The 13,233-nt window shown below is 40.7% G+C and overlaps 1 pseudogene; it reads left to right on the forward strand.

Annotated features, from left to right (window-relative positions):
* Positions 1–4,456: 4,456 nt before the first annotated feature.
* Positions 4,457–13,233, forward strand: part of LOC117309059 (uncharacterized) — a 32,634-nt pseudogene continuing 23,857 nt past the window's right edge.

The raw sequence follows: 13,233 nt of genomic DNA on the forward strand, positions 1-13,233 counted from the left end.
ATTGATTTTCAACCAGAGTGCCAAGGCCATTCAATGGGGAAAGAACAGTCTCTTAAACAAATGGTGCTGTGCTGGGAAAATCAATGCAAAAGAATGATGTCAGACCTTTGCCTCACACCATATACAAAAATTAGCTCATAATGGATCAAAGACCTAAACATAAGAGCTAAAACTATAAAATCCAGAAGAAAACATAAGGGTAAATCTTCATGACTTTGGATTTGTAATGAACAGATTATGGTGGAAGTGATGGGATGAGACCTCTGAACCCAGATCATAAAAGGCACTGTGGTCTTTCTTGTATCACTTGCTCTTAGGGTAATCTATTAAGCCAGTCGTTGGGGTAATCTATTAAGCCAGTCGTTAGGGCACTCAGGCAGCCCTGTGAGGCCCAGGTAACAAGGAACTGAAGCTTTCTGACAATAGCCAGCAAGGAACTACTAGAAACCATGTGAATGAGCCATCTACCTTGGAAGCAAATGTCCCAGTCCCAGTCAAGTCTGGCCAGCAGGTTGACTGCAACCTCACAAGAGACCCTGAGCTGGAATCACCCAGCTAAGCTATTTCCAGATTTGTGACCCTCAGAAACTGTTTCAGAGAATAGATGTCTGTTGTTTTAAGCTGCTACATTGTAAGGCAATTTGTTATGCAGAAATAGATAATACACTACCACACCATCCTGGCAAAGAATAGAATACTTATTCCCTAGAGAAAGTGAATCAGGGAAGCTTTAGACACAAGGCTATGAAGAAAAGCAGATGGCAGAGGCACCATGCTGAAATCAGGGGATTAAAAAAATAGTGGAATGTAAATCAACTATACTTTAATAAAAAATCATAATAAAAAATAAACGGGGGACTTCCCTGGTGGCGCAATGGTTAAGAATCCGCCTGCCAATGCAGGGGACACGGGTTCGAGTCCTGGTCCAGGAAGATCTCACAGAGCAACTAAGCCGGTGCACCACAACTACTGAGCCTGCACTCTAGAGCCTGCGAGCCACAACTACTGAGCCCGTGTGCCACAACTACTGAAGCCTACGCACCTAGAGCCTGTGCTCCGCAACAAGAGAAGCCATCAGCACTGCAACGAAGAGTAGCCCCCACTCGCCGCAACTAGGGAATGCCCACGCGAAGCAACGAAGACCCAATGCAGCCAAAAATAAATAAAATTTTAAAAATAAATAAATAAAAAATAAATGGTGGGACCTCATCACTATTGGACCCTCAAAATTCTGGCAGTCAAGAGGTGAGAAGGCTCTTCTCTGGAGAAATGGAATAGCCTAGGAGAAAAGCTATAATGCTAACATTTTGGGGCTGACAAAGAAATGTCTGAAATCTATACTGAAGTTCACAAGTTGACAAGCCCTATCTATCTACCTATTGTTACTACATTAAATCCCCACCCCCACCCCTCTTGAATTCTTTTGGCTGGTCTAATAATTTAATTGACTCAAGACAGGTTAACAGGAGAAAAAAAACCCAATTTAATTTATATGCATGAAGGTCTCATAGAAATGGAACCCCTGACAAAGGAACAATTATTTGTGAAGATTTAACAAAGGGCCTTGTGCTTGGCGGAGCAGACTAACGAAGCAGTAAAAAAGTTCGTTTATACAGCTTTCTTAGCCTTGAATTCCCTAACTCTGGTGATAAAGATGGTTTTTATTCTCTTGGTATAGGGAGGATAGTTTTACATGGGAGATTTATTTCCTGCTTTCTGGGGAAAGAAGGGGGTCAGAGTGTTTTCTATATCATTTTTCCCCACTAGCTGTTTCTCAAGTAACTTTAATTCAAAACAATCAACATGCCATTGTGGCATTTCTTGGGGTGGCCTGTTTTGAGGCCCAGCAACAGTCATCCTTTTAGCGCATTATTAATAAATGATGAATGGACAGTATTAATCAACAAACTAGGGAAAGCCTAGCACTATGTAAATGTAAACCTAGTAATATGAAAGACAGATGAAAACAATAAAAAAAAAGAAGTAAGGAAATGAATACAGTTAAGGAACAGAAAAATACACACACAGGAAAAAGCCACCCAAAATCCCCCTACAATAGCACCAAGAGGTAAGAGGAGATCTTATATCCAGGAAACAATTAACATGTATATAAAAACTGCTCTTGGAAATGAAAAATAAAATACCTATTATTAAAGATTTAATAGCAGATATGGGAAAGAGCTGTGGAAATCACTCAGTTGTAGGGGGAAAAAAAGTTAAAAAATAAGGTAATAAAGGATGAGAAAGATAACAGATAAAATCAGGAATTTCAACATCCAGAAAGAGAAGGGTTCCAGAAAGAGAGAGTAGAAAACTGAATGGAGGAAAATTTCAGAAAATTTAAGATTTCTAGAAATACAGGTCACGATTCTTCGACATAAAGGGGTCCACTGAATACCCCATACAATGAACCAAAAAGACTCATACCAGAGCACACCTTTGTGAAGTTTCAGAAAACTAGGTGTGAAGAGAACCATTTAAGAATGCTTCTAAAGAGAAAGAACAACAAAATACAAATCAAATTGTCATCATACTTTAAGATAAAAACTGTAAGCTAGAAGACAATGGTATAATTCTCTCAAAATTCTAAGGGAAAATTATATCCAACCTAAAATTCCAAACCTAGTTAAGCTATCATCCCAAAGAGGTTAGAATAAAGACGTTTTAGACTTGTAAGGGCCCCCCAATTTTATTCCAAATTAATCTCTCTCAAGGTGCTAATGGAGGATTTTTTTAAAAATTAAAATGTGAGACTAAATAAAGAAAAAAAGAAGACATAAGCTCCAGGAAACCCGTAATCCAACATAAGAGGTGAAGGAAATTCCCAAGATGGTCATGTGCTGGTTATTCATTTACTGTGTTTCAGTCCCACACTGAACCTTCTATATGGTTCTCTGTAATGCTGGGATTGGGACTCTGCACACTACAATTCCCAGGCTCCTTTGTCAGCTGGCTTCTTTTTATTTATTCACTGATAAATCAAACATACTCATTAATTAACTCTACAGTGGAGAAATCTTATGGACACCATTTAAACTATAAGTAATAAAACCTGGGACTTTCCTGGTGGTCCAGTGTTTAAGACTCTGCGCTCCCAATGCAGGGGGCACTGGTTCCATCCCTGGTCCGGGAACTAAGATCTGGCGGGCGGGGGGTGGGGGGAGGAAGTTAACATTACCAGTAATGGAACATATTGACATTGCGTGTCTCCTGATAAAATAAACCAAGAAGAGCGTAGCATCATTTATGGGATTTTCCTCCCCAAAATGTATAAATGATCAGGACACATCAGGTAAACCCAAATTGAAGAACATTATACAAAATAACTAATCTGTACTCTTTGAAAATGTTAAGATTGTGAACAGGTGGAATAAACAGAAAACAAATAGTAAGGTGGCAGATTTAAACCCAAATATTTTAGTAGTTTCACTGTAGAGGAGAGTGTCTATACTTGAGGGTCTGGGACAGATAAAACCAAGCATCTCGTAATAAATTACTTTGCAATCTCCCTTCTTGCTTTAAAAACATGTTGAACTTGCATTCTAAACCATAGTAAAAGTGCCTATTTTAACATAACCCGTTAATGTTGTTTAGCATATAGTAGATTAAAAAAAATTCTGTCAACCTTCAAATAAAATTGATGCCCCATAAAGATACCCTCTTTTATCATTTTACAAAAGCCTAACAGAGGTTAATTTCTGTTACGCAGATACAAGCCTGGTCTCCCAAACAGGTGACACACATTCACATATACACAACACCCAGTCACACCTGCGGTCACAACTCAGCATCTTCAGCAAGCTCTGCCCCGCCCTCTTCCTCACCTGAGTGCAGAGACGCACGCGCTCACACACACTCTTCAAGATCGTGATTTCTTCTCTGTCGCCTCTTCAATACAGTCCAGAAAGAGAAGATTAGGTCCCACCTTCACTCTTACCCTGAGCGCTGCGCGGACCGAGGCCTGGACTCACCCGACGGACAAAGATGAAAAGTGTGTCATCCCCTCTGCATTCCGAGGGCGAACTAGAACCTCCAGAAATCTCCCGGGCCCGGCGGTTTGGGTCACGGGGGTCAGGACCAGCTGAAAAGAATCAGTTCGCTTGCGCCCTGGCCGATTGGCTGCTTTTCTGGCGTGAACTACGTTTCCCAGAGGCTCTGCGACTCGGAGCTGCTTAAGAGGCGAATTTGCGGTCTCGCCTTTTGCTTACGGGCGATAACTGAGCTGACAGAGATGGGTAGGACTGGCAACTCCAGCAGGTATGCCGGCTCCATCTGCGAACTGCTTGGCGTCCGGGGCTTGCGGTTCTGATTGGTGCAGAGAGGCGGTGGATGAGCGCAAACCTAGCTTCCGCGCTGAGAGGAATCGGGGGCCCGTTTTCAGCCTCTGGACTACATTTCCCAGAGAAATCCGCAGGCCCACGCTATGTCCCGCGGTATTTCGCTGCTGAGTTTTGCACAGTGGTGGGGCCGTTGGCTCCGCGGAGTTAGCTGCTGAGGGGCGTTTGGAACCCGGTGCAACTTAGCTACTTTGGACCAGACCGGAACTAGGGAAGGACTAGGGTGAGGAGTTGGGCCCCCGGCCTTTCGTGTCCGGAGCGAGCAGAAGAGAGGAGATCGTGTGTGTGTGTGTGTGTGTGTGTGTAATTGTTACAGTGTGTCTTCGCAGTGTGTGATGGAGACAGTATGTGGTGATCACTCTGGGTGATGGAGTGGGGTGCTTGTGACTGTACGTGTTCCCAGAAAGGGTATGTGATTGTTACTACATTGTGCGCCATTGTGGGGTATGTAGAGGGCAGGTGACTGTGCATTTGGAACTGTGTGTCCCGGTAATGGGTGTGTGATTGTTTGAATGTGTGCAGCACCGTGTGCCTAGGATTTGGAGGTCTGAGACTGTGGTGTCAGGCGCCTGTGACTGTGCAGGTGCAACTAATATGATCTTAGTGTGTGGGTGCGGGGAGTCCTGTGGCTGTGCGATAGAGACCTTGTGTGTCCCTTAGGTATGTATGTGGGATTATATGTAACCAGGTGACCTTGTATAGCACTATGTGTGCCATGGTGAGTGGGTTGTGATGGTGCAAGTGTGGCTTCACCACTCCATACCTAGGAGTCATTTGTGAGCCCATGATAGATTGTAGCTCTTTTCCTGTAACTGCATTGGGCTGGATTCTTCAGTCTTCCCTGACCTTCCTCTGTATGTGTGTGTGGGTGGAGAGGGGCTGGAGAAAGTGTGGGATCCCAAGAAAAGCTGGAGAAAGTGTGGGATCCCAAGAAAAGCTAAGTGTCTCATCAGTTTCTTCTTTTTTCCTCAGTTACCTCACTAAGAGGAAAGAATGGTTTCGGAACATCCAAAAGTCAAGATCAAAGTGCTTTGGGATTTTTTCTTTCTTCCCTGAAATCTTTGTTTTTCAAGGTATATATATTTTTTCCTCTTCTGACAATTCCTGACTACCAAAAGCCCATTCAAGAGACCTTGTCCTTAGTACTTCCCATTTGGATACATAATGGAGGCCTTGGGGTTAGACCCAGAGACCCAGTTTCCTATATGTCCCCTCCGTCTTAGTATTAATTCGGCAGTTTCTCCTGTGTGCCATATCTCCTCTAAGATCTCTGCTGGCCTAGTGAGGCAAATACAGAGGCTTCATCATAACAACTGAATTGTTGAAAATAAGATGAGTGCATATGTGGCACACACCATACCACACACCAAGCAAAAGCCATGCAGCTTATGGGTTGCTTTTGGTTAGTCTCAGTCCAAACAGGTGATAAGATCTTTCACTTTGCCAATATTTTTGGAGTAGGAATGACATGGGGGCTTGATCAAAGAGTTCTATACCAATAGGACAAGGGATTTGCCAGGTAATTTGTGAGTAAATACTTGGACCAGTTTCCAGGTCTATTTTGAATTAAATTCTCAAATGGTCCTCGTTGGAGTTCTCAATCTGGAATCCATGGGCTCCATCACCAGATATCTAAAGGGAAGGAGGACTGGAATGAAATTCACTAAGGGTTACAAAAATGGTAGAACCACGGATAGATCTAAAAGCAGAGACTACAACACTTTGGGACAACCTTTGAGATAATAAAATCCAAAATTACTTTTCACAAATAGGGAAATTTTAAGTAAATCCCAATATAAGGTGGCATTTTATGCAGCTAAGTAAAAATATGTTTGAGATAGAACATATCCATTTTCATTATTATGACTAACATTAAGCAATTTAAAATAAATAGAAGGGCTTCCCTGGTGGCACAGTGGTTAAGAATCTGCCTGCCAATGCAGGGGACACGGGTTCGAGCCCTGGTCTGGGAAGATCCCACATGCCGCGGAGCAACTAAGTCCATGTGCCACAACTACTGAGCCTGCACTCTAGAGCCTGCAAGCCACAACTACTGAAGCCCGCATGCCTAGAGCCCGTGCTCCGCAACAAGAGAAGCCAACGCAGTGAGAAGGCTGCGCACCGCAACGAAGAGTAGCCCCCACTCGCTGCAACTAGAGAAAGCCTGCGCACAGCAACGAAGACCCCACACAGCCAAAAATAAATAAATAAAATTTAAAAATAAAATAAATAGAAAGTACTCAAGAAATTGTATAGTTAAATCTCCTCCCTATTTTTTTAGGAACAGAAGTTATTTGTAAAAGGGCCAAAGGAATGTGAGGTCCTCAAAATGAAGAAGCTTTAGAGCTGTCAGTTGAAGCTCAGTAAATACCAAACCAATTCTTAGCTAGAGTCAAGCTCTTCAGAAGCTCCCTGGAGATACACATGAAGGAAAATAGATGTCTTAAAGGGAAGATTATGAATAATAGGGGAAACTTCTCAATTAGTAGAACTATGTTTCCTTACTTCTCTATTATCACATCCTTGAAGAAGTTCCTCTGGACAGGATTTATCCATTTGTCCTCCCCAGCCACTCATGGATTTGACCACATCCATGAATACTTCCTTCTTCTGAAATGACAAAAACTTTTTTCTTCTCCAGAGGCCTGTGCCCCCGTAGTGCCCTGGTGGGGGTGGCCATGAAGGGGCAAAGAGGGGATATAAGATGATCAAAACATTGTAGGTGGACAGCATGTATCAAATTGCTTAGGCAATGCTGGACATTTTAAACTTCACGTAGCACTTAATTAGATTATCAAACATCCACAGTTTGGAATTCTAGCTAGACTTAATTTATTCTTGGGAGCAAGGGGGGCAGTTCCACATAGTGGAGAGAAAGGTGATAGGCCTGTGCCCAGCTGAGTGAGGGCGACTCGGAACTTGAAAGCCTTGCATGTACAAGTTCAGCTGGTCCTCATCTAGGCCACAGGCATCTCTCCTTTGATGTTGCAACAGCCTATTAACTGATCCCCCTACTTCTTTCATTGCCTGCCTAACATTCCTTCTTAACACAGCGGCCAGGGTGATTCTTCCAAAATGTAAGTCATCACTACCTGGCTTAAAACTTTCCGTGGCTGCCCATCTCACTCAGAGTAAAAACCAAAGTTTCTACAATGGCTTACACAGCCCAATGTAATCTGGCTCTCGGCTGCCTCTCTGACTTGATTTTCTATATATTTTTAGGTAACTTAATTCTGCCCCCTCTGCTTTTGAACTTGCTGATTCCCCTGCCTGGCATTTTCTTGCTCCTGATATCTGCATCATTACTCTTTCACTTCTTCAAGACTTTGCTCACCTGTCACCAAATTGGAGAACCCTTCTTTGACCACCCTACATAAAATAGCATCTCAACAAGTGCACTTCCTATCTCCCTTATACTGTTTTATTTTTTCATAGCTCTTATTACCATTTTTTAACTGAGATATAATTGACGTAAAACATATTGGTTTCAGGTGTAAAACATAATGATTCAATATATGTATATATTATGAAATGATCACCTCAAAAAGTCTAGTTAACATCCATCACTGCAGATAGTTACAAACGTTTTTCTTGTGATGGGAACTTTTAATATCTAATCTCTTAGCAACTTTCAATATATAATATAATACTATTAACTATAGTCACCATGTTGTACATTACATCCCCAGGACTTACTTTATAACTGGAAGTTTGTACTTTCTGACCAGTTTCACCCATTTTTGCTTCCCCCACATCTCTGGCAACCACCAGTCTAGTCTCTGCATCTATGAATTTGGTTTTTTGTTTTGTTTTTAGATTCCACATATAAGTGAGATCATATGGTATTTGTCTTTCTCTTGTTTCACTTAATGTAATGCCCTCAAGGTCCATCCATGTTGTTGCAAATGGCGAAATTTCATTCTTTTTTATGGCTGAATAACATTCCATTGTGTGTGTGTGTGTGTATATATGTATATATATATATCACAATTTCTTTATCTGTTGATTCACTGATGGACACTTAGGTTGCTTCCATATCTTGGCTATTCTAAGTAATGCTGCTATGAACATGTGGATGCATGTATTTTTTCAAGTTAGTGTTTCTGTTTTCTTCAAATAAATACCCAGAAGTGGAATTGCTTGATCATATGGTAATTTAAAAAAAATTTTTTTTGAGGAACCTCCATACTGTTTTCCATAATGGCTGTGCCAATTTACATTCTCATCAGTGACGCACAAGGGCTCCCTTTTCTCCACATCCTCACCAACATTTTTTGTTTTTTTAACAGTAGCCATTCTAATAGGTGTGTGAGGTGAAATCTCATTTTTTTAAATAAAGCATTTAAATTTATTTATTTATTTAGGCTGTGCTGGGTCTTCGTTGCTGTGCACGGGCTTTCTCTAGTTGCGGCGAGCGGAGGCTACTCTTCGTTGCGGTGTGCGGGCTTCTCATTGCAGTGGCTTCTCTTGTTACGGAGCACAGGCTCTAGGCACGTAGGCTTCAGTAGTTGTGGCACGCGGGCTCAGCAGTTGTGGCTTGCAGGCTCTAGAGCACAGGCTCAGTAGTTGTCGTGCACGGGCTTAGTCACTGTGGCACGTGGGATCTTCCCGGACGAGGGCTCAAAGCCGTGTCCCCGGCTTTGGCAGGCGGATTCTTAACCACTGCGCCACGAGGGAAGTCCCAACATCTCTTTATCTAGAAACTTCCTTGCCTAACTGAGCTTCATCTATGAACCCATCTCAGGTCCTCCCATTCTGTCAGGGAGCGAGTGATGGCACCCAGCAGCAGGGTCTTGTCCCTTAGTATCCCACGCTTTTCTTTTTTTTTCTTTATTGAAGTATAGTTGATGTACAATATAAGTTACAGGTGTACAACATGATTCACAATTTTTAAAGGTTATACTCCATTTATAGTTATTAATATTGGCTATATTTCCTGTGTTGTACAATATAGCCTTGTAGCTTATTTTACACATAATAGTTTGTACCTCTTAATCCCCTACCCCTATATTATCCTTCCTCCCTTCCCTCTCCCCCACTGATAACCACTGATTTGTTCTGTATATCTGTAAGTCTGCTGCTTTTTTTAAAAATTATATTCACTAGTTTGTTGTATTTTTTAGATTCCACATATGAGTGATATCCTACAGTATTTGTCTTTCTCTGTCCAACTTATTTCACTTAGCATAATACCCTCCAAGTTCATCCATGTTGTTGCAAATGGTAAGATTTCACTCTTTTTTATGGCTGAATAGTGTTCCATTGTGTGTGTGTGTGTGCGTGTGTGTGTGTGTGTGTCCACGACAGATGAATGGATAAAGAAGATGAGGTATGTGTATATATGTATATAATAGTGTTGCTATGAACACTGGGGTACATGTATATTTTCGAATTAGAGTTTTCATCTTTTCCAGATATATGCCCAGGAGTGGGACTGCTGGATCCTATGGCCATTCTATTTTTAGTTTTTTGAGGAACCTCCATAATGTTTTCCATAGTGGCTGCACCAGTTTACATTCCCACCAACAATGTAGGAGGGTTCCCTTTTCTCCACACCCTTTCCAGCATTTGTTATTTGTAGATTTTTAAAATTATGGTGTGAGGTGATTCCTCATTGTAGTTTTGATTTGCATTTCTCTAATAATTAGCAATGTTGAGCATCTTTTCATGTGCCTGTTGGCCATCTGTATGTCTTCTTTGGAAAAATGTCTATTTAGGTCTTCTGTCCATTTTTTGACTGGGTTTTTGTTGTTGTTGTTGTTGAGTTGTGTGAACTGTTTGTGTATTTTGAAAATTAAGCCCTTGTTGGTTGCATCATTTGCAAATATTTTCTCACAGTCTGTACGCTGGTTTTATCATTTAGTTTGTGGTTTCCTTTACCGTACAAAAACTTGTAAGTTTGATTAGGTCCCATTTATTTATTTTTGGTTTTATTTTTATTGCCTTGGGAGATTGACCTAAGAAAACATTGGTACAATTTATGTCAGAGAATGTTTTGCCTGTGTTCTCTTCTAGGAGTTTTATGGTGTCCCGTCTTATATTTAAGACTTAGCCATTTTGTATCTCATTGTGGTTTTGATTTGCATTTCCCCTGTGGTTAGCCGATGTTGAGCATCTTTTCATGTGCCTGTTGGTCATCTTCACGTCTTTGGATAAACGTCTATTCAGTTCTTCTGATCATTTTTTAATCGGCTTTTTTTTTTTAAACGTTGAGTTCTATGAGCTGTCTATATATTTTGGATATTTACTCCTTATTGCTCATATCATTTGCAAATATTTTCTCCCATTCTGTAGGTTGTCTTTTCGTTTTGTTGATGGTTTCCTTTGCTGTGCAAAAGCTTTTAAATTTAATTAGGTCACATTTGTTTATTTTTGCTTTTATTTCCTTTGCTTTAGGAGACAGATCCAAAAAAATACTGCTGTGATTTATGTCAAAGAGCGTTCTGCCTATGTTTTCCTCTAGGAGTTTTATTGTTTTTGGTCTTACATTTAGGTCTTAATCCACTTTGAGTTTATATTTGTAAATAGTATAGGAGAATGTTGTAAATTCATTCTTTTACATGGAGCTGTCCAGTTTTCCCATCACTATTTATTGAAGAGACTGTCTTTTCTCCATTGTATATTCTTGCCTCCTGTGTCACAGATTAATTGACCATAAATGTGTGCACTCTTTTTTCTATTCTAGCATCCCATTCTTTTCTAACAGTGTTCCCATTTGTGTGCAGTGCTCTATGATGGAGCCTAAATACATTCCACTGGGCCTCCCATATCAGAATTGTGGTTTTTTTTTTTTCAGATTCAGAATTGTGGTTTCATGAAGTGGAAATGATTGTTGAATGGGATAACTCATCTTTACAGGCCTGTTTATTTTTCGTTAATTTTTGAGTTCCCCTTTAAAAAAATATGAAGTATTTCTTACTACAAAAGAATAATAGAACACTCATGTACTTAACACATAGAATAGGAAGGCCTATTGAAGACCCTTTTGTACACTGCCCTCCCTCTCAACATGTAACCTGTAAAGAAAATTTTGTAGTCATCATTCTCTTGCTTTTCACAATTGTTTTACTATTTATCCCTAAACAATATACTGTTAGCTTTTCTATAGTTTTGAACTTTTTAACAAGTAAGACTAGTCAGATGCATAAGTTTTTGAGAATTTTAGACTTTCAAAGCTGTAAAGGAACTTAGAGATCTTGTTCGATCTCAATATCCAAAATAATGGAATGGTTATGTCTTGCCTTCCTAAGATGAAAGATATATCCAGTTAAAAAGAGTTTATTAAAGAACTTGCATTATAAGGAAAAATACTTATGATACTTTCTGAAAATGATGATTCTTAGTATTTGGTGTACACTTTAATTAGATCAAAGTCCTATTATGTGCAACAGAGGTTTTGCTTGTTTGTTTGGTAAATATTTTAGAAAGATTCTGACTTTTTCCTTTAAGAAGTAAGAAGAAAAAAAGGGAAAGGAGGAGCTCATATTTAAGAGTTTATTGTAAGTAGTAATTAGCATGTCAGATGTTCACTATACAGTTCTTTCAACTTTCTGTATGTTTGAAAGTTTCCACAATAAAAATATTGGTAAGTCAGGGATGATCATTAAAATAAATAGTAATTTTCCAGGCCTACAGGTTACTGTGTGTTTTTCTACTCTATTTCATTATTTGGGAAACTGTAAATAAATGTGTGTTTTATTCATTCCTAGCCCTAGCCGTGGGATAATGGGAATGTCTCACTGTATGAAGGAGGTGTGTCTACAGCAATAGGAATATTCAAGAAGATGGAGGCACTTTGTTCTAATTACACTAATTTTTTTACTCTACCCTATCTTTGGCTTAACCCATTTGCTCAGTGTATTTTCTCCATCCCTCAGTGTCCTTTTCCATCTCTTCTTTGATCTGAAAGACATTTCCTTTAATTTTAACAGTACTACATGGTTTTGTCATTTTAGGGGTTGGTGATGTTCAGGGATGTGGCTGTAGACTTCTCTCAGGAGGAGTGGGAATGCCTGGACTCTACGCAGAGGGATTTATATAGAGATGTAATGATGGAGAATTACAGCAACCTGGTCTTACTAGGTAAGGATTTCTTTTATTTATTAGTTTAATTTAATCTACTTTTGGCTGCCCTGGGTCTTCGTTGCTGTGTTGTGGGCTCTCTCTAGTGGTGAGCGGGGGCTACTCTTCGTTGTGGTGCACGGGCTTCTCATTGCGGTGGCTTCCCTTGTTGCGGAGCATGGGCTCTAGGTGCGCGGGCTTCAGTAGCTGTGGCACGCAGGCTCAGTAGTTGTGGCGCACGGGCTCTAGAGCACAGGCTCAGTATTTATGATGCACGGGCTTAGTTGTCCCGCGGCATGTGGGATCTTCCCGGACCAGGGATCGAACCCGTGTCCCCTGCATTGGCAGGTGGATTCTCAACCACTGTGCCACCAGGGAAGTCCTAGGTAAGGATTTCTATTCCCAAATAACTTGTGAATTTTGGGTGTATTTTCAATTGTCTGGGTGGGTTTCTACCTATTTCCTTGGGAATTATTTTGTACATTGTAGATTCGGAGATGAGCAGCACTTTGTGGTACCTTTATCTTCTCCTTGCTTTACACCTTCCTCTTGTCCTTCATGTTGTTGCCTGTTTTCTTAAGGACTGGGTTTGAATTCAGGAACAGCATGATTATGTCTTCTTATTTTTTCTTACAAACAGGACTCTCTATTCCTAAGCTTGATGTGATTTTCTTATTAGAGGAAGGGAAGGAGCCCTGGATGGTTTCAAGGAACATGGTGGGAGGATGGTGCCCAGGTGATTAGATTGAATAGGTAGGGAAAGGCACTGCAGTTAGGAACCCAGCTGGTGGGACTTCCTTGGTGGTCCAGTGGGTAAGACTCCGCTCTCCCAATG

Source organism: Tursiops truncatus, chromosome 19, assembly GCF_011762595.2.
Source record: "Tursiops truncatus isolate mTurTru1 chromosome 19, mTurTru1.mat.Y, whole genome shotgun sequence".
NCBI lineage: Eukaryota > Metazoa > Chordata > Mammalia > Artiodactyla > Delphinidae > Tursiops > Tursiops truncatus.